Source organism: Amblyraja radiata, chromosome 7 (genome assembly GCF_010909765.2).
Source record: "Amblyraja radiata isolate CabotCenter1 chromosome 7, sAmbRad1.1.pri, whole genome shotgun sequence".
NCBI classification, from domain to species: Eukaryota; Metazoa; Chordata; class Chondrichthyes; order Rajiformes; family Rajidae; genus Amblyraja; species Amblyraja radiata.
In genome coordinates, this window is record NC_045962.1 from 83,580,777 (window position 1) to 83,602,383 (window position 21,607).

General features: G+C 48.3%; 1 protein-coding gene and 1 long non-coding RNA gene across 4 annotated transcripts in view; both read right to left on the reverse strand.

Annotated features, from left to right (window-relative positions):
• Positions 1-21,607, reverse strand: part of adcy5 (adenylate cyclase 5) — a 266,316-nt gene that overhangs the window by 173,590 nt on the left and 71,119 nt on the right. The window lies entirely within an intron of this gene.
• Positions 6,620-21,607, reverse strand: part of LOC116975577 — a 57,901-nt gene continuing 42,913 nt past the window's right edge. The window contains exon 4 of the long non-coding RNA XR_004412663.1: positions 6,620-6,749. This is a non-coding gene — a long non-coding RNA (uncharacterized LOC116975577). The remainder of the gene's footprint in view (positions 6,750-21,607) is intronic.

Consider the following 21,607-nt stretch of genomic DNA (forward strand, 5'->3'; position numbering starts at 1 on the left):
GTACCTGCCTTCTCTCCATACCCCCTGATCCCTTTAGCCACAAGGGCCACATCTAACTCCCTCTTAAATATAGCCTATGAACTGGCCTCAACTACATTCTGTGGCAGAGAATTCCAGAGATTCATCACTCTCTGTAAAAAATGTTTTTCTCATCTCAGTCCTAAAAGATTTCCCCTTTATCCTTAAACTGTGACCCCTTGTTCTGGACTTCCCCAACATCGGGAACAATCTTCCTGCATCTAGCCTGTCCAACCCCTTAAGAATTTTGTAAGTTTCTATAAGATCCCCCCTCAATCTTCTAAATTCTAGCGAGTACAAGCCGAGTCTATCCAGTCTTTCTTCATATGAAAGTCCTGACATCCCAGGAATCAGTCTGGTGAACCTTCTCTGTACTCCCTCTATGGCAAGAATGTCCTTCCTCAGATTAGGAGACCAAAACTGTACGCAATACTCCAGGTGTGGTCTCACCGAGACCCTGTACAACTGCAGTAGAACCTCCCTGCTCCTATACTCAAATCCTTTTGCTATGAATGCTAACATACCATTCGCTTTCTTCACTGCCTGCTGCACCTGCATGCCTACTTTCAATGACTGGTGTACCATGGCACCCAGGTCTCGTTGCATCTCCCCTTTTCCTAATCGGCCACCATTCAGGTAATAGTCTACTTTCCTGTTTTTGCCACCAAAGTGGATAACCTCACATTTATCCACATTATACTGCATCTGCCATACATTTGCCCACTCACCCAGCCTATCCAAGTCATCTTGCAGCCTCCTAGCATCCTCCTCACAGCTAACACTGCCCCCCAGCTTTGTGTCATCCGCAAACTTGGAGATGTTGCATTCAATTCCCTCGTCCAAATCATAAATATATATATCGTAAATAGCTGGGGTCCCAGCACTGAGCCTTGCGGTACCCCACTAGTCACTGCCTGCCATTCTGAAAAGGAATGACTGGTATACCATGACACCCAGGTCTCATACGAGTGTCAAAGGTTATGGGGAGATGGCAGGAAAATGGGGTTAGGAGGGTGAGATAGATCAGTCATGATTGAATGGAGGAGTAGACTCGATGGGTCGAATGGCTTAATTCTGCTATCGCTTGTGAACGATGGGCTTCCCAGGTTTGGTTTAGTTTAGTTTATTTTTGTCACATGTACCTAGGCACAGTCAGAAGCTTTTTTGTTGTTGTTGTGTGCTCTCCAGCAGTTGGCAAGGTTGTACATGATTAAACAAAGAGCAATCACACAAGGGGTGGCGGGTGGATGGCACGAGCTGCCAGAGGAGATAGTCGAGGAAGGGACTATTGCAACGTTTATGGGCCTGTCCCACTTGTCGGCACCCGTCATAGTTCAAACTCCACACTCCAAAGACATACAGGTTTGTTGGTTAATTGGCTTGGTATAAATGTAAAATTGTCCCTAGTGAGTGTGTGTAGGATAGTGTTAATGTGCGGGGATCACTGGTTAACGCGGACTCGGCCTGTTTCCGCGCTGTTTCTCTAAACTAAACTAAACTAAATTGCAGATGCTGCTTCAGACACAAAATGCAGGATGGAATAACCCAGCGGGACAGGCAGCATCCATGGAGAGAAGGAATAGGTGAAGCGAGTCTGAAGAAGTGTCTCGACCCGAAACGTCGCCTATTCCTTTTCTCCAGAGATGCTGCCTGACCCGCTGGGTTACTCCACCACTTTGCGTCTAAACACACAAGCTTTGGTCTGCAATTCTTCTTAGGCCCCCTTCGGTCATGGCCGACCATGGGTGTCTCCAGGGTTGGAGGATGCCTGTGCGTGACTTTGTTTAACGTGGGGAGACTGGCGCACAGACAGCCACCCCACGTGGGGTCCTTGACAGATCTGGGTCAGGATCCAGTGGCATGGAGTCCAAGACGACCGGAGATCCTTTTCTGCTGCAGCCTTCATCCGCCTTCCCAGCCGTTGTGACGTTAGCTCCACTAAGGTCAGCCATCGTCCTCCGCCTGTTCCACCGTTGAGGTCTTGGTTGGATTGCTCTTTGTCAGAGACCTCCCCCCTCGACCTTATGTGGGTGGCCCTACCAGGAGCACAGCTCCAGACGGCATCGCTCTCAGGATCTCAGGTCCACACAAGCTTCTCCACCACGACAAGGTGACAATCCACGGTGAAACCCACGCCTGCAGTTTAAAGAGTCCGCAGGTTTCAGCACCCAGCCACGATGGGGTTAATGGTCACATAGTCATTTGGCAGCGATGGTGAAAAACAACACCTTGTATGGCAAACACACCTTATTTCATATTCAGGGTGTCAAAGCAACAATAAATGAACAGATCCTGATCACGACGGCAGCACAGGCACTAAAATTGGAACGATTCACAGAAGATTAGGCTGACCCTGTTGCTGGGACAAGACGCAAGCAAAGACGTGGAGCGTTTCCTATTTCTGGGTGGCACAGCGGTGGAGTTGCTGCCTCACAGCGCCAGGCACCCGGGTCCGATCCTGACCTCGGATGCTGTCGATTCAGTTCTGTTCAGTTCAGTTTAGTTTATTGTCACATGCACCGAGGTACAGTGAAAAGCCTTTGTTGTCTGCTAACCAGTCAGCGGAAAGACAAGCCGCAAGAAATGCAACACCTGTCCCTTTACCTCCCCCCTCGACTCCATTCAAGGACCCAAGCAGTCGTTCCAGGTGCGACAGAGGTTCACCTGCATCTCCTCCAACCTCATCTACTGCATCCGCTGCTCTAGATGTCAGCTGATCTACATTGGTGAGACTAAGCGGAGGTTGGGCGATCGTTTCGCCGAACACCTCCGCTCGGCCCGCAAGAACCTACCTGACCACTCAGTGGCTCATCACTTCAACTCCCCCTCCCATTCCCAATCCGACCTGTCTGTTCTGGGTCTCCTCCATTGCCAGAGTGAGCCAACACCGGAAATTGGAGGAACAGCACCTCATAACCTTGGGGAGCCTGCATCCGGCGGGCGTGAACATCAAATTCTCCCAATTTTGTTAGCCCTTGCTGTCTCCTCCCCTTCCTTAGCCCTCGAGCTGTCTCCTCCCATCCCCCAGCCCTCGGGCTCCTCCTCCTCATTTTTCCTTCCTTCTCCACGCCACCCCCTATCAGTCTGAAGAAGGGCTTCGGCCCGAAATGTTGCCTATCTCCTTCGCTCCATAGATGCTGCTGCACCCGCTGAGTTTCTCCAGCATTTTTGTGTACCAGCGGAAAGACAATACGTGATTACAATCGAGCTTTTCACATAGTGTACAGATACATGCTTTAGGAAACAACGTTTGGTGCAAGATAAAGCCAGTAAATTCCGATCAGAGATAGTCTGTATGGAGTTTGTACATTTTTCCATCTGACCGCATGAGTTTTCTCCGGATGCTCCGGTTTCCTTCCACACTCCAAAAAAGTACAGGTTTGTAGGTCAATTGGCTTAGGCGAAAATTGTAAATTGTCTCCAGTGAGTAGGATAGTGTTAGTGTACGGGAGGATCGCTGGTCGGCACGAACTCGATGGGCCAAAGGGCTTGTTTCCTCGCTGTATCTTCAAAGTCTAAGTCAGGTCAGACTTAAAAGAACATAATGACTCTCTGGTAGACAAAAATGCTGGAGAAACTCAGCGGGTGCGGCAGCATCTATGGAGCGAAGGAAATAGGCAACGTTTCGGGCCGAAACCCTTCTTCAGTCTGAAGTGTGAGGTGGAAGTGCAATGCTGGTTTAAACCAAAGATAGACACAAAAAGCTGGAATAACTCACTGGGCAGGTAGCATCTCTTAAGATGCTGCCCAACATGCTGAGTTAATCCAGCTTTTTGTGTCTATCTTTAGCCTATAAACCTGTACATTGTTGGAGTGTGGGAGGAAACAAGAGAAAGCCCACACAGTTCACAGGTACAAACTCCATACAGACGGCACCCATAGTCGGGATCGAACCTGGGTTACCGGCGCTATGAGAAGGCAATTGTAGTTTAGTTTAGTTTAGAGATACAGTGCGGAAATACGCCCTTCAGCCCACTGAGTCCACGCCGACCAGCGATCCCCGCACATTAACAATATCCTACACACACAAGGGACAATTTACATGTATATCAAGCCAATGAACCTACAATTAACTTCAGTCTGAAGAAGGGTTTTGGCCCAAAACGTTGCCTATTTCCTTCGCTGCTGCACCCGCTGAGTTTCTCCAGCATTTTTGTCTACCTTCGATTTTTCCAGCATCTGCAGTTTCTTCTTAAACAGAATGACTCTCTGCTTCACAAGCCAACTTCCCGAGAGAGTTTTTGGTTTTGAGATACAGCATAGAAACAGGCCCTTCAACCCACTGAATCCAGGCCGACCAACATTAGTCCCATGTTATCCTACTTTTTCATCAACTCCCTGCACACCAGGGGCAATTTACAGAGGCTGGTCACTAGCCTTTGGGATGTTGGGAGGAAACCGGAGCACCCGCGGGAAAGCCAATCGGTCACAGGGAGAACATGCAAACTACACACTGATAGTCCCCGAGGTCAGGATCGAACCCGGGTCTCCGGCACTGTGAGGCAGCAGCTCGACCCGCTGCACCATATGAGGAAAGATTGAAAAGACTAGGCTTGTATTCACTGGAGTTTAGAAGGATGAGGGGGAAATCTTATAGAAACATATAAAATTATAAAAGGACTGGCCCAGTTAGGTGCAAGAAAAATGTTTCCAATGTTGGGCGAGTCCAGAACCAGGGGCCACAATCTTAGAATAAAGGGGAGGCCATTTAAGACTGAAGTGAGAATAAACTTTTTCACCCAGAGAGTTGTGAATTTGTGGAATTCCCTGCCACAGAGGGCAGTGGAGGCCAAATCACTGGATGGATTTAAGAGAGAGTTAGATAGAGCTCTAGGGGCTAGTGGAATCAACGGATATGGGGAGAAGGCAGGCACGGGTTATTGATTGGGGATGATCAGCCATGATCGCAATGAATGACGGTGCAGGTTTGAAGGGCCGAATGGCCTCCTCCTGCACCTATTTTCTATCTTTCTATGTTTCTAATATGCCGTCTTGTCTTTACTGATGCCAGATCCAGGACACTTGATTGACCAAATGGAGTTCAAACTCAGTCTCACATGAACATAGAGATAGTTAGTAGATCTCCCTGGCCTGACCAGAAAACAAAAACACTTGAATTAAAAGACATTGGGTATATTTAAGGTGGAGATTAACAGATTCTTGATTAGTTTGGGTATCACGGGTTAGGGGGAGAAGGCAGGAGAATGGGGTTGAGAGGGAAAGATAGATCAGCCATAAGTGACTGGCAGAGTAGACTCGATGGCCCGAATGGCCTAATTCTGCTGCTATGACTTAGTTCAGTTTAATTTATTGTCACGTGTACCGAGGTACAGTGAAAAGCTTTTGTTGCATGCAGTCCAGTCAGCGGAAAGACAATACATGATCACAATCTAACCATTTACAGTGTACAGATACATCATAAGGGAATAACGTTTAGTGCAAGGTAAAGCCAGTAAAGTCCGATCAAAGATAGTCCGAGGGTCACCAAAGAGGTAGTTAGTAAGTCAGCACTGCTCTCTGGGTGTGGTAGGATGGTTCAGTTGCCTGATAATAGCTGGGAAGAAACTGTTCCCGAATCTGGAGGTGTGCGTTTTCACACTTCTATACCTTTTGCCCGATGGGAGAGGGGAGGAGGGAGTGGCCGGGGTGAGACTGGTCCTTGATTATGCTGCTGGCCTTGCCGAGGCAGCGTGAGGCATAAACGGAGTCAATGGAAGAGAGGTTGGTTTGTGTGATGGTCTGGGCTGCGTCCACAATTCTCTGCAATTTCTTGCGGTCTTGGAAGAATTTATAATCCCGCCAAATCATGCTATTAGGAGGTTTACACTCACCACCATCCGCTCGTTGCCCCTCAGTTGGTTCCTGCTGGGACTAGTTGGTCCCCGCTGGGACAAGTCTCCTCCAGACTCATCACTCCTTTGGCCCAAAGCAGGGATGACGGGGAGGACATCCCACGCGTCACGGACCAGGAGAACCGGACGTCAATGGGCATCAAGAGGTAGAGGACTCCCGCCTCGAAATGGAATGAACTTGGTTGAGGTCACTGGAGGTCAACCTCGGCACCAGGACATCACTCGATGAAGAGTCCCGACTCGAAACGTCACCTGTCCGTGTTCCCCGGAGTTGCTTCCTGACCTGCTGAGTTACTCCAGCACTTGGTGTCCTTCCACAGATGCTGCCTGACCCACTGAGTTCTTGCAACGAGTTGCGTTTTCCTCAAGATTCCAGCACCAACAGTTCCTCTTGTCTCCATTGCCTCTCCCCAAGACTGCGTCCACCAGCCTTCGGTTGCCTCATCAATCACGCTCCCTCCATCTGAGGCTCAAGCGAGTCGCTAGTGGTGAAAGTCGCTCTGGATTCAGCCCCTCTCGCTTGAGGTGGCGCGTTAGTCTCTGGCCCAGTGCGTGAGGAACCGGGAAGCTTCCAATTTCCGGTGATCCAGAGGCCAAGATTCCAAGAGCCAGACGAAATGTGTGGGAAGGAACTGCAGATGCTGGTTTAAACCGAAGATAGACACAAACTGCTGGAGTAACTCAGCAGGACGGGCAGCATCTCCGGAGAGAAGGAATGGGCGACGTTTTGGTCTGAAGAAGGGTCCCGACCCGAAACGTCACCCATCCCTTCCCTCCAGAGACGGTGCCTGTCCCGCTGAGTTACTCCAGCGTTCTGTGTCTATTTCCAAGGCTTATCTCTGTTTAGGCCACGTCACCCAAAGATGATGTTCTCCTGACCTAGAAATAAACAGATCTAGCGTTAGCAGAGATGTTTATCCATTCATTTCAGTCCGTGACTTTCCTGGGCTGCTGACACCCACTTGCCCGGTCTTTTAGATTTTTGTTAAACTTCAAAAATAGCCTTTATTCAGAATTTTTTAAAAAATATACACAAAACAAAAGGAACTTTGCACTTTAATGTCAAAGACGCAGTACGGAAACAGGCTCTTCGGCCTATTGATTCCACGCCTACCAGCGATCACCTCATACACTAGCACTATCCTGCACACTAGAGACAGTTTTACAATTTACCAAAGCCAATTATCCTACAAACTTGGATGTCTTTGGAGTGTGGGGGGAAACCAGAGCAGCCGGAGAAAACCCACGCAGGTCACTAGTGAGAACGTACAAACTCCGTACAGACAGCGCTCGTAGTCAGGATCAAACCCGAGTCTGTAGCGCTGTGAGGCAGCAACTCTCCCTCTGCAACTCAACACTTCCCTGGACAGTCAGAAGAAGGGTTTCGGCCCGAAAAGTTGCCTATATCCTTCGCTCCATAGATGCTGCTGCACCCGCTGAGTTTCTCCAGCATTTTTGTGTACTTCCCTGGACTTCGTCTGTAGCCGTTTAGATTTATTTTAAATTTCAAAAATAAACATATTCAGAATAAAAAAATATACACAAAACAAAAAATTCTTCCTACATTCCCAATGTTTATGTATGCTATGGTTTCTCTGGAATGACTTTGACGAATAAAATTGACTTTGACTTTGATTTTGGAATGCCGGAGGTTGCTAGGAGACCTGTTAGAAAGTACATAACATTTTGAGACGCATAGATAGGGTGGACAGTCAGAACCTTTTTACACGGCTGGAAACATCAAATACTGGAGAGTATAGTTTAGTTTAGCTTGGGGATACCGAGCGGAAACAGGCCCTTCGGCCCACTGAGTCCGCGCTGACCACCCTGTACACGAGCTCCATCCTACACACTAGGGACAATTTTACAACTTACCAAAGCCATTCAACCAATCAACCTACAAACCTGCACGTCTTCGGAATGTGGAAGGAAACTGGAGCACCCGGAGAAAACCCACGAGGAAAACTTTAGACTTTAGAGATACAATGATAAGCAGGCCCTCCTGCCCATCGAGTCATCTCCGACCAGCGATCACCCCGTACACTGGCACTATGCTTCACACATTTTAGAATTTTTTTACCAAACCCAATTGACCTACAAACTCCGTACAGGCAGCACCCGTAGTCAGGATCGAACCCGGGTCTCTGGCGCTGTGAGGCAGCAGCCCTACCGCTGCGCCACTGCGCCGCTCCTAATGAAACTGGTTTAAGGAGACAACAAGACAGACACAAAATGCTGGAGTAACTCAGCGGGACAGGCAGCATCTCTGGTGAGAAGGAATGGGTGACGTTTCGGGTCGAGACCCTTCTTCAGTTGTCCAAGTCTCCGACCTGTCTTTGTGTCTCCGGCTACAATTTTTTTCTCTGTACCGTCCTCTCCCCTGACATCAGTCTGAAGAAGGGTCTCGACCCGAAACGTCGCCCATTCCTTCTCTCCAGAGATGCTGCCTGTCCCGCTGAGTTACTCCAGCATTTTGTGTCTGTCCTCAAGTTGCTTCAGCATTTTGTGTCTATCTTCGATTTTAAACCAGCATCTGCAGTTCTTTCCTACACATTAAGGAGACGGCAGATGATTTAACTTGAAGAGACCTCTCTCGTTGCATGTTATCTGGAACGCGCTGCCTTTAAGGGCAGTGGGCACATTCCGAAGGAAATTGTATAAACACTTGAAAGGAGAACTTTTGCAGGGCTGTGGGGAAAAAGGCAAGTGAGTGGGAATAACTCTGGCTTCGAGTTGGGTCGAATATCCCTGTCAACGCTCAGGGGCCGGAGCAGAATGATTCGGAGAGAGCTATTTCTGTTGGCAGTGATTAGGATCCCAGCCGTGGGGACGTGAATTAACTGGTAAATGGATTGCCCAGGAAATGAGGAGAAATGTTCCATGCAGAGGAGAGTGGGGCGTAGAACTCAAGAGAGTGATAGAAAAATAGAAACATAGAAAATAGGTGCAGGAGTAGGCCATTCAGCCCTTCGAGCCAGTACTGCCATTCAATAGGATCATGGCTGATCATCCAGAATCAGTACCCCGCTCCTGCTTTTTGCACATATCCTCAGAGCTATATCTAACTCTCTCTTGAAGAATTCCAGTGATTTGGCCTCCACTGCCTTCTGTGGCAGAGAATTCCAGATTCACAACTCTCTGGCTGAAAATGTCTTTGCTCCTCTCAGTCCTAATTCGCTTACAGGAGGAGGCCATTCGAGCCAGCACCGCCATTCAATGTGATCATGGCAGATCATCCCCAATCAATACCCCGTTCCTGCCTTCTCCCCATATCCCCTGACTCCACTATCTTTAAGAGCCCTATCTAGCTCTCTCTTGAGAGTATCCAGAGAACCGGCCTCCACTGCCCTCTGAGGCAGAGAATTCCACACTCACAACTCTCTGTGAGAAAAAGTGTTTCCTCGTCTCTGTTCTAAAAGGCTTACCCCTCATTCTTAAACTGTGGCCCCTGGTTCTGGACTCCCCCAACATCGGGAACATGTTTCCTGCCTCTAGCGTGTCCAAACTCTTAATAATCTTATATGTTTCAATAAGATACCCTCTCATCCTTCTAAGCATCCCAGCCGCTCCATTCTCTCAGCATATGACAGTCCCGCCTTGCCGGGAATTAACCTTGTGAACCTACGCTGCACTCCCTCAATAGCAAGAATGTCCTTCCTCAAATTTAGAGACCAAAACTGCACACAATACTCTAGGTGTGGTCTCACTAGGGCCCTGTACAACTGCAGAAGGACCTCTTTGCTCCTATACTCTACGTTGTCCCATTTTCGCATCCACTCCCACCACATGAAGGCCAATCTTACAGAGGCCAATTCAGCTGCAAACCCACACGTCTTTGGGATGTGGGAACAAACCAGAGTGCGATAATAAATACAGAAGACAGACACAAAATGCTGGGGTAACTCAGCGGGAAAGGCAGCATCTCCGGATGAAAGGAACGGGTAACGTTTCGGGTCGAGATAGTTAAGGATGGTTGACATCTCGATCCCAAAATGAACTATGAGAATTAGAAACATCATTTAGTTGCTTCCTCAATTAATAGTGAAAGGCTTGGATAGAGTGAATGCGGAGAGGATGTTTCCACTAGTGGGAGAGTCTAGGACCAGAGACCACAGCCTCAGAATTAAAGGATATCCTTTTTGGAAAGAGATGAGGAGCAATTTATTTAGTCAGAGGGTAGTGAATCTGTGGAATTCTTTGCCACAGAAGGCTGTGGAGACCAAGGCAGTGGATATTTTTAAGGCAGAGATAGATAGATTCTTGATTAGCACGGGTGCCAGGGGTTATGGGGAGAAGGCAGGAGAATGGGGTTGGGAGGGTGAGATAGATCAGCGATGATTGAATGGCGGAGTAGACTTGATGGGCCGAATGGCCTCATTCTACTCCTATTCATTATGACCTTATGAAGCAGATCTACGATCACATATTACAATCACTCCACACTTAAATCTGTACTCCTACAGCAGGGGTGGGCAACCATGTTCTGCATTGGGGGCCAGAACCCATGTCTGTGAGAGGATGGCGGGCCACATCTAGCGCCATAGTGTGACACTTGGTGTTGCTTTTCGCATTAGTTTTCACGTGTATTTCAATTAGTTTTCTGCAGTTCCCAGATCAGCTCGCGTGTCCCCGGGACTGGCTGTAGCGCCCAGGTCGAGAAAACAAATTGAAAAAAAATACGCCTGCGGGCCGGATGATTTTGGGTTACGGGCCGGATCGGGCCCGTGGGCACGAGGTCGCCAACCCCTGCCCTTCAGCAACATTTCTGACTTAAACTGTGACCTTCTCATCTTTGATCGTACATTACTGCCTTTATCTTGCACTTCTCTTTTATCATGTGCCTGTACACTGTAAGTGGCTTGATTGTAAAAATGTATTGTCTTTCTGCTGACTGGTTAGCACGCAACAAAATGTTTCACTGTACCTTGGTACACGTGACAATGAACTAAACTAAACCCTCCACGGCAGCACGTTCCTAGCCACCAACACACTCTGTGTAAAAAAACTTGCTCTGGACATCTCCTTTAAACTTTCCAACTTTGATCTTGAACCTATACTCTCTAGTCTTTAACATTTCCACCCTGGGAAAACAAAGTTCTGACTATCCTTGTCTGACTATCCTATTGATGAATCTGTGGAATTCTCTGCCACAGAAGGCAGTGGAGGCCAATTCACTGGATGTTTTCAAGAGATATATAGATCTTAGGGCTAAAGGAATCAAGGGATATGGGGAAAAAGCAGGAACGGGGCACTGATTTTTAGATGATCATCGATGATCATATTGAATGGCAGTGCTGACTCGAAGGGCCGAGTGGCCTACTCCTGCACCTTTTTTTCTATGTTTCAGTGACGATTCAGAATTTTATATCAAGTCTCCTTTCAGTCTCCAACCCGCTAGAGAAAACAATCCATGTTTGTCTAACCTCCCCTTGTAGCTAATAACCTCGAATCCAAGGAGCATTCCAGTAAAGAGCAAAACACCATACAGAATAGCAAAAGGCTTGGATAGAGTGGATGTGGAGAGGATGTTTCCACTAGTGGGAGAGTCTAGGACTAGAGGTCACAGCCTCAGAATTAAAGGACGCTCCTTTAGGAGGTGTTTGAGGAGAAATTTATTTCGTCTGAGAGTGGTGAATCTGTGGAATTCTTTGCCACAGAAGGCTGTGGAGGCCAAGTCAGTGGATATTTTTAAGGCAGAGATAGATAAGACGGGTTAGTACGGGTGTCAGAGGTTATGGGGAGAAGGCAGGAGAATGGGGTTAGGAGGGAGAGATAGATCAGCCATGATTGACTGGCGGAGTAGACTAGATGGGCAGAACGGCCTAATTCTACTCCTATCCCTTATGACCAAGTGCTGGAGAAACTCAGTGGGTCAGGCAGCACCTGTGGAAGGGAATGGACAGAAGACGTTCAGGGTTCCACCCAGAATGTCATCTGTCCAATCCCCTCTACAGAGTTGTGGACCACATGCAGGCAGGGGAGGTTACCTTATCTTGCCAGCACTTTCAGTACAGACATTCTGAACACATCTTCTTTGGGCACCAAGCGTCACCTATCCATGTTCTCTAGAGCTGGTGCCTGATACGCTGAGTTACTTGGGGCGACACGGTGGTGCAGTGGTAGAGTTCTTCCCTTACAGTGCCGGTGCCCCAGGTTCGATCCTGACTACGGGTGCTGTCCGTACAGAGTTTTAACGTTCTCCCTGTGACTGCGTGGGCTTTCTCCGGGTGCTCTGGTTTCCTCCCACACTCCCACAAGACAAACAGGTTTGTAGGTTAATTGGCTTCGGTGTAATTGTAAATTATCCCCAGTGTGTGTAGGGTAGTGTTAGTGTACGGGGATCGGTGCGGTCTCAGAGGGTCAAAGCACCGGTTTCCGCTCTGAATATCTAAAGTCTAAAGTTACTCCAGCACTCTATGTTTCAGCACTGACAAGGACACAAGTGACAATAGGTGCATGAGTAGGCCAATCCGGCCCTTCGAGTCAGCACCGCCATTCAATGTGATCATGGCTGATCATCCCCAATCAGTACCCTGTTCCTGCCTTCTCCCCATATCCCCTGACTCCGCTATCTTTAAGAGCCCTATCTAGCTCTTTCTTCAAAGTATTCAGAGAACCGGCCTCCACCGCCCTCTGAGGCAGAGAATTCCACAGGCTCACAACACTCTGTGTGAAAAAGTGTTTCCTCATCTCCGTTCTAAATGCCTAACCCCTTATTCTTAAACTGTGGCCCCTGGTTCTGGACTCCCCCAACATTGGGAACATGTTTCCTGCCTCTAGCGTGCCCAAACCCTTAATAATCTTATATGTTTCAATGATTCCCTCTCATCCTTCTAAATTCCAGCGTGTACAAGCCCAGCCGCTCCATTCTCTCAGCATTTGATAGTCCCGCCATCCCGGGAATTAACCTTGTAAACCGACGCTGCACTCCCTCAATTTCTCCTCACCTCCTTCCTAAAAGAACGTCCTAAATTACAGGTCTAATTTCTTTAGCCGCTGGAAATACAACAGCACACTCTCTATCTCCAGCTGGTTTGTGTTAGACTCTAGACCACAGGGATGTGGTTTAACTGTGAATGGTCTGCTTAAATGGCACAGCAAGTGGACTTCCAGGGTAATTGGTGCTGGGGATGTAACGCTGAATGTCGTCACGAATAAACACAAACAGTCACAACAGATGACCTGGACAACATCAGTGAAAGAGTCTGTGGGAAAGTTTTCGAGGTCATTGCCTATGCTGTCTTTCCTATACCAGGGAGCACGGAATGACAGCTACTGCACGTCCCGTTGGAACACACTGAGTCGTGCAGAGGCTGGCTGATGGATTGTTTTTGCTGGCAGCTGCTGACGCCACCAATCTCTGCCCTGGAACAGAGACGCATGGGACTGCAGATGCTCAAAAGTGCTGGAGGAACACAGTGGGTTGGGCAGCATCTGTGGAGGAAAAAAAAGCTCCTTCAATCGCTGGAATTTAGAAGGATGAGGGGACGATCCTCATTGAAATTTACCGAATAATGAAAGGCCTGGATAGATTGGATGTGGAGAGGATGTTTCCACTAGTGGGAGAGTCTAGGACCAGAGGCCATAGCCTCAGAATTAAATGATGTTCCTTTAGTAAGGAGATGAAGAGGAATTTCGTTAGTCAGAGGGTCGTGAATCTGTGGAATTCATTGTCACAGAATCCAAGTCAGTGGATATTTATAAGGCAGAGTTAGATAGATTCTTAATTGGTACGGGTGGCAGGGGTAAAGGTGAGAAGGCAGGAGAATGGGTTTAGGAGGGAAAGATAGATCAGCCATGATTGTGGCGGAGTAGACTTGATGGGCCAAATGGCCTAATTCTGCTCCGATCACTTAGGACCTCATGACCTTATGTAGACAATAGACAATAGGTGCAGGAGTAGGCCAATTCGGCCCTGCGAGCCAGCACCGCCATTCAATGCGATCATGGCTGATCATCCGTAATCAGTACCCCGTTCCTGCCTACTCCCCATATCCCCTGACTCCGCTATCTTTAAGAGCTCTATCTAGCTCTCTCTTGAAAGCATCAAGATGAAGTTATTGGGAGAATGAGTAGTGTTGTCACTGAAGCATGTTCGATGCTAAGGAGGGGCGGGGGTGTAGATTGATTGATTGAAAGATAGGGCACGCAAATAGGCCCTTCTGCCCATCGAGTCCCAGGCAATCATTAATCACCCGTTTCGTCCAGTTTAGTTTAGTTCAGTTAAGTTTAGCTTGTGGTAATGTCACTGAATCAGCAACAAAGTTGTGCACCACAAGTCCCACGTTAAATCCTCAGCCTAGACCAGGGGTGGGGAGCCGGCGGCCTTAAGGCCGCATGTGGCCTTCTAGGCTATTAAGTGCGGCCTTTTGATTAAATCCAAATTTTGTAGAACAAATCTTTTTATTATTATTATGTTTTTGTTCATCTTATATTATTTTTATTTTTATTTTAAAATGAACGTATTTAAAATACCAAAGAGTAAAAGAAGATTCAACAAAATAATCCTCCCTGACTGACGGCCACAATTAAAACATTAGTAAGTCATAAAAAACATAGGAAATTGGTGCAAGAGGAGGCCATTTGGCCCTTCGAGCCAGCACTGCATGTCATGAGGGCTATTTTAGCAAAATAATGTACATTTTGAAGTATAGCAAATTGAAGTTTCTTGGATGCAGCCTTATTAGATTACAGCTAACTTAATGCGGCAATCCAACATGAAAAGGTTCCCCATCCCTGGCTTAGACATTTCAGGTGTTGGTTGAAGAAAGATCATTGAACAGATTGACACGGTTCGAGACCTCCCAATGGCGCGGCGGTAGAATTGGTTAGCACGCAACAAAAGCTGTTCACTCTTCCTCGGTACAAGTGACAATAAACTAAACTGAAACGTAGTTGCTGACTCACAGCGCCCGAGACCCCGGGTTCGATCCAGACAACTGTGCGGAGTTTGTACGTTCTCCCTGGGACCGCGTGGGTATCCACCAGGTGCTCCGGTTTCCTCCCACGTTCTGAAGGCGTACATGTTTGTATGATAAACATAGCTTCCGTAAAATATTGTAAGTTGTCTCTAGTGTGTTGGACAGTGCGGGGTGATCGCTGGTTGGCGCCGACTCGGTGGGCCGACGTGCCAGTTTCCACGCTATATCTCTAAAGTCTAAAGTCCTCGGGGAGAATGCTTTCTTTTGGATTAGTTCCATGGGATCTTGAGAGGCTTAAAAGGGGGCCTCGTTTTAATATCCTGTCTGAAAGACATGACTCCAGCAAGCGATCTCCTGGAAAGTTAACTCAGCTGCTCAGGAAAAGACCATTTTGTCTTAAAGGAGAGTCTTTCGACTTTAGAGATACAGGGTGGAAACAGGCCCTTCGGCCCACTGAGTCCATGCCAACCAGCGATCGATCCCCACGCACTGTCCTACAATGTCCTACAATGAGACAATTGCAATTTTTTTTTACTGAAGCCAATTAACCTACAAACCTGTGTGTAGGAAGGCACAGCAGATAGATGATAGTTTAAACTGAAGATAGACACAAAAAGGTGGAGTAACTCAGCAGGACAGGCAGCATCTTTGGAGAGAAGGAATAGGTGATGTTTCGGCTCAAGACAAGAGATAATAGACAATAAACAATAGACAATAGGTGCAGGAGTAGGCCATTCAGCCCTTCGAGCCAGCGCCGCCATTCACCGTGATCATGGCCGATCATCCTCAATCTGTACCCCGTTCCTGCCTTCTACCGCAAATCCCTTGACTCCGCTATCTTTAAGAGCTCTATCTAACTCTCTCTTGAAAGCATCCAGAGAATTGGCCTCCACTGCCTTTTGAGGTAGAGAATTCCACAGGTTCACAACTCTCTGCGTGAAAACGTTTTTCCTCACCTCCGTTCTAAATGTCCAACCCCTTATTCTTGAGACTCTTCTTCAGACTCAGGGGAAAGGGAAACGAGAGATATTGACGGTGAAAATAGTGAGATGTGTCGAAGACATGAATAGGAGATATGCAAAAAACTAACGATGATAAAGGTAACAGGCCATTGTTGGCTGTGGGCTAGGTGAGAACCAGTTATAGACAATGAAACAATTAACGTACAAACCTGTACGTCTTTGGAGTGTGGGAGGAAACCGAAGCACCCGGAGAAAATGATTGAAAGATACAATAGACAATAGGTGCAGGAGTAGGCCATTCGGCCCTTCGAGCCAGCACTGCCATTCAATGTGATCACAGCATGAAAACAGGCCCTTTGTTGATCATCGATCACCCGTGAACATGGGTTCTATGTTATCCCACTTTCTCGTCGACTCCCTACATACTAGGGGGCAATTTACAGAGGCCAATTAGCTTACAAAGGCAAGGCAAGGCCACCAGCATATACAAACACAAATCTCACTTGGCCACTCCCTCTTCTCCCCTCTCCCATCAATAGACAATAGGTGCAGGAGTAGGCCATTCGGCCATTCGAGCCTGTGCCGCCATTCAATGTGATCATGGCTGATCATCCCAAATCAGTACCCAGTTCGTGCCTTCTCCCCATATCCCCTGACTCTGCTATCTTTAAGAGCTCTATCTAGCTCTCTCTAGAAAGTATCCAGAGAATCGGCCTCCACCGCCCTCTGAGGCAGAGAATTCCACAGGAAAAGGGTACAGAAAACGCACACCTCCATATTCAGGGACAGTTTCTTCCCAGCTGTTATCTGGCAACTGAACCATCCTATCACAACCAGAGAGCAGTGCGGAGCGACTATATACCTCTTTGGTGACCCTCGGACTTTGATTGGACTTTACTAGACTTTACCATCCACTAAACGTCATTCATGTTATTCCCCTTAATGCTCTATCCGTACACTGTGGACGGCTCGATTATAATCATATCTTGTTTTTCCGCTGACTGGTTAGCAACAAAAGCTTTTCACTGTACCTCGGTACACAATAAACTATGGCCCACACAGTGGCGCAGCAGTAGAGTTGCTGCCTCACAGCGCCAGTGACCCGGGTTCGATCCTGACTACCGGTGCTGTCTGTACGGGGTTTGTACGTTCTGATTCTGAGATTCCTCGTATGTTGCAAAACGTACTTGGAGAATAAAGTGTGATTCTGATTCTCCCCATGACCTGCGTGGGTTTTCACCGTTTCCCAGTCACTTCCTGGTCGAGGATGCGTCTTTTCTCCAAGTCTCATCTTCGCCCCCCCTCCCCCCGCGGCCTACCAACTGGATTGGCGCAGCCTTTCCTGCCGGAGACTGGCCAGAGCTTGCAGCGGCGCAGCACTGAATTGCCATCGCGGAGCGGGCGATGCCTTATCGGGCATCGCCGCGTTGAGTCCCCGGAGTGTTGGGCCTGCTGCTTTAACGTTGTGGAGCTGTGGTTTGCGGAGCTTCTAGCCGCGGGCGGCGATGACTCTAACAGCGCGGAGTTCTGGGACCCCTTGCCGGGGGTCGCCAGTGTTGGACCCCCGTCCAGCTCGGCCTGTGGACTTCGGGAGCCGCGGTCTCCGGCAGGAAGTGGCCGATTCGGAAACTCCAAGCCGCTGAGAGTGTTCTTCCGTTCCGACGTCGGAGTTCCGATCATCCCGGCGAGAGGACCTGAAACATCGGGCCGCCCTAGCGGCGACTGCAGAGGGTTCAAAGGCCCCGACCACGGGTGAACATGAGGAAGTGGACTGAACTTTGCTGCCTTCCCTCACAGTGGGAAACGTTGATTCCGCTGTGTGGGGGTGTTCATGTTAAATTCTATCGTGTATTGTGTTCTTTTTATTCATACGGCTGTATGGTAACTCAAATCTCACTAAATCAATTGGTGCACGTGACAATAAATGTAACTTGAACTTAAAATAGTCCCTGGTGTCGGATAGTGTTAGTGTGCGGGGATCGCTGGTCGGCGCCGACTCGGTGGACCGAAGGGCCTGTTTCCGCGCAGTATCTCTAAAACTAAACTAAACCACTGTTCCAAAGTACTTCCGCCCCTTCGAAACATAGAAACATAGAAAATAGGTGCAGGAGTAGGCCATTCGGCCCTTCGAGCCTGCACCGTCATTCAATATGATCATGGCTGATCATCCAACTCAGTATCCTGTACCTGCCTTCTCTCCATACCCCCTGATCCCTTTAGCCACATCTAACTCCCTCTTAAATATAGCCAATGAACTGGCCTCAACTACCTTCTGTGGCAGAGAATTCCACAGATTCACCACTCTCTGTGTGAAAAATGTTTTTCTCATCCCGATCCTAAAAGATTTCCCCCTTATCCTTAAACTGTGACCCCTTGTTCTGGACTTCCCCAACATCGGGAACAATCTTCCTGCATCTAGCCTGCCCAACCCTTTAAGAATTTTGTAAGTTTCTATAAGATCCCCCCTCAATCTTCTAAATTCTAGCGAGTACAAGCCGAGTCTATCCAGTCTTTCTTCATATGAAAGTCCTGACATCCCAGGAATCAGTCTGGTGAACCTTCTCTGTACTCCCTCTATGGCAAGAATGCCTTTCCTCAGATTGAAGATTGAATTCTGCATATGCCACAGCGCGGATTTCAGCAGCTGAGATGGGGGAGCTTGAATAATGGGGGAGAGACGGGCCGTGAGCAAAAAAATTCTGCAAAGACTTTTGTATTGAGGTGGATAAAAATAGCAGGTTGAAAACGCATTTTATTGCATTGCACTTAATCCCTTCATTCAGTAATTCCATCCGGGCTGAATGCAAAACAAAAACTATAAATAAACTCTATAGAAAAGTGATCAGCTCTGTGCATCACACAGATGCCCACAGCGCGGATCTGGAAGTGAGTTGGTTAGGTTTAATGAAGCCACCATTAAATATCTCGCTCAAAACACCAAGTGCTGGAGGAACTCAGCGAATCAGGCAGCATCTGCGGAGGGAAATGGACAGGCGACATTTCGGGACGGTGCCCTTCCTTAGTTTAGTTTGAGAGATACAGCGCGGAAAAAGGCCCTTCGGCTCACCGAGTCCGCGCCGACCAGCGATCCCCGCACACCAACACTATCCTACACACACTAACCTAGGGACAATTTACAATTTTATTGAAGCCAATTAACCTACACACCTGTACGTCTTTGGAGCGCGGGAGGAAACCGGAGGTCCATAGAAAACCTATGCAGGTCACAGGGAGAACGTGCAAACTCCACACAGACAGCACCCGCCGTCAGGATTGAACCCGATGTAAGGCAGCAGCTCGACCGCTGCGCCAACGTGCCGGCCCTTCTTCAGACTCGGGGCAGGGTGGGGGATACCGCTCCACTGCTTCCCCTTCTGTCATTCCTGCTGCTCTCCTACTCTTTGGCCAAGTCCTGACCTAGACTCGCTAGAGTGTGATAGAGTTCTCCCATCAACGAAAGGTCACAAAGCTGCTGAGTAACTCAGCGGCTCAGGCAGCATCTCGGGAGAACATGGACAGGTGACGTTTCAGGTGGGGACCCTTCTTCAGATCTAGTTCCGGTTGCCTGCAGCTGCCCCATATCATCTCCCAACCCCCCAATACTTTCCTAACCATGAACCTGTCCAAGAACATTTTAAACTGCCTCCTCTGGCAGCTCATTACAGGTATGCTGGAGTAATGCCCCTGTCCCACTTAGGAAACCTGAACGGAAAGCTCTGGAGACTTTGCGCCCCACCCAAGGTTTCCGTGCGGTTCCCGGGGGTTTTTGTCAGTCTCCCTACCTGCTTCCACTACCTGCAACCTCCGGCAACCACCTGCAACCTCCGGGAACCGGACGGAAACCTTGGGCGGGGCGCAAAGTCTCCAGAGGTTTCCGTTCAGGTTTCCTAAGTGGGACAGGGGCATAACTCAGCGAGTCAGGCAGCATCTCCGGAGGAAAGGAATAGGTGACCTTTTGGGTCGGGACCTGAAAGATAGCGGAGTCAGGAGATATGGGGAGAAGGCAGGAACGGGGTTCTGATTGTGGGTGATCAGCCATGATCACATTGAATGGCGGTGCTGGCTCGAAGGACCGCACCTATGGTCTATTGTCTATTGACCCTTCTTCAGAACGAAGGACAGAAGGACAGGCCCTTCAGCCCACCAAGTTGACGGCAACCATCGATCGCCCGTCCACACTAGTTCTAAGACAGCCCATTTTCTCATCCACTCCCTACACACGAGGGACGATTTACAGAGGCCAATGAACCTACAAACCTGCACGTCTTTGAGAGGTGGGAGGAAACCTGGGCACCTGGAGGAAACCCACGCTGTCACAGGGAGAACGTGCAAACTCCACGCAGACAGTGCCCGAGGTCAGGATCGAACTGGGGTCTCTGGCGCTGTCTAACAGCTTTTAATGAGCCAATATACATTAGTTCCAATTGTGCATTGGGAATTAGAGTGAAACAGGTGGAAACAGGCCCTTCAGCCCAACCTGCCAACATGACCCATCTACACTGGTCCCACCTGCCTGCTTATGGCCAATATCCCTCTGAACCTGTCCTATCCATGTACCTGTCCAAATGTTTGTTAAATGTCGTGATAATACCTGCCTCAACTACCTCCTCCGGCAGCTCGTTACATACACCCACCATCCTCTGTGTGAAAAAGTTACCCCTCAGGTTCCTATAAAAATATTTCACCCCTCACCTTAAACCCATGTCCTCTGGTTCTCGATTCGCCTACTCTGCGCAAGAGACCACATGCGATTACCCGATCTATTCCCCTCATGATTTTGTACACTTCTATACGATCAAAATGGATGATAATGTGGGGAGAATGGGTAAAATTAGTTGGGGAATGGGATTGATCGGTGAGCCAGCACAGCATCGATGGGCCGAAGAGCCTCCCTCTATGTAGCTAAGAATGTAGAATATAGAAATTGTACTATAGGTTCATTAGATGCACTCTATTGCACCCAAATGGCTGGCTTGCCCTAGACACCATGTGATCTACACTTACATTATACTAATCATACTTGTAATTAATTTTGTGATTTTGCAGAAAGTATTAATAATTTTAATTTAATTAATAAATTTTACTTATCTCTGAGACATTCAGCAGAGGCTGAATTCTTCCCTTGTCTCAGGGTTCTATTAATGGATTCTGATGAAGGATCTTCAAACTCAAACGCCAGCTCAGTTTCTCTCTCCATGGAGGCTGCCTGACCCGCTGAGTATTTCCGGCATTTTCTGCTTGGTTTCAGATTTCCCGCATGTCAACGGCCGGCACGGACGCGATGGGCCGAAGGGCCCCGGTTTCCGTGCCAACCTTTCCCATCTCTGCCCGGTGAAACAGAAACAATTTTGGTCGGCATGGCGGTAGATCTGCTGCCTTACAGCGCCAGAGACCCGGGTTCAACCCTGACTACAGGTGCCGCCCTATACTGAGTTAGTACCACCTCTCCATTTCACTTCAGTTGTGTTTAATTGTCAAGTGTACCATGACCTGCGTGGGATTTCTCTGGGTGCTCCGGTTTCCTCCCTCACTCCAAAGACGTAAAGGGTTATTGGTTTCTGTAAAATGTCCCTAGTGTGTAAGATAGTACGGGTGATCGCTGGTCTCGGTGGGCTGAAGGGCCTCTTACCACGCTGTATATCTAAACTAAACTAATTAATTCCTCAGCAAATTTTAATAAAGCTTTATGCTTGAAGATAGTTTGCACTCTTTTTATGCTTGTTGTGTAGGGAGTGGATGAGAAAGTGGAATAACATAGAACCAGATTAAACGGGTGAATGATGGTCGACATGGTGGGCCGAAGGGCCTGTTTCCGCGCTGTATCTCTAAACTAAACTAAACTAAACTGCACACA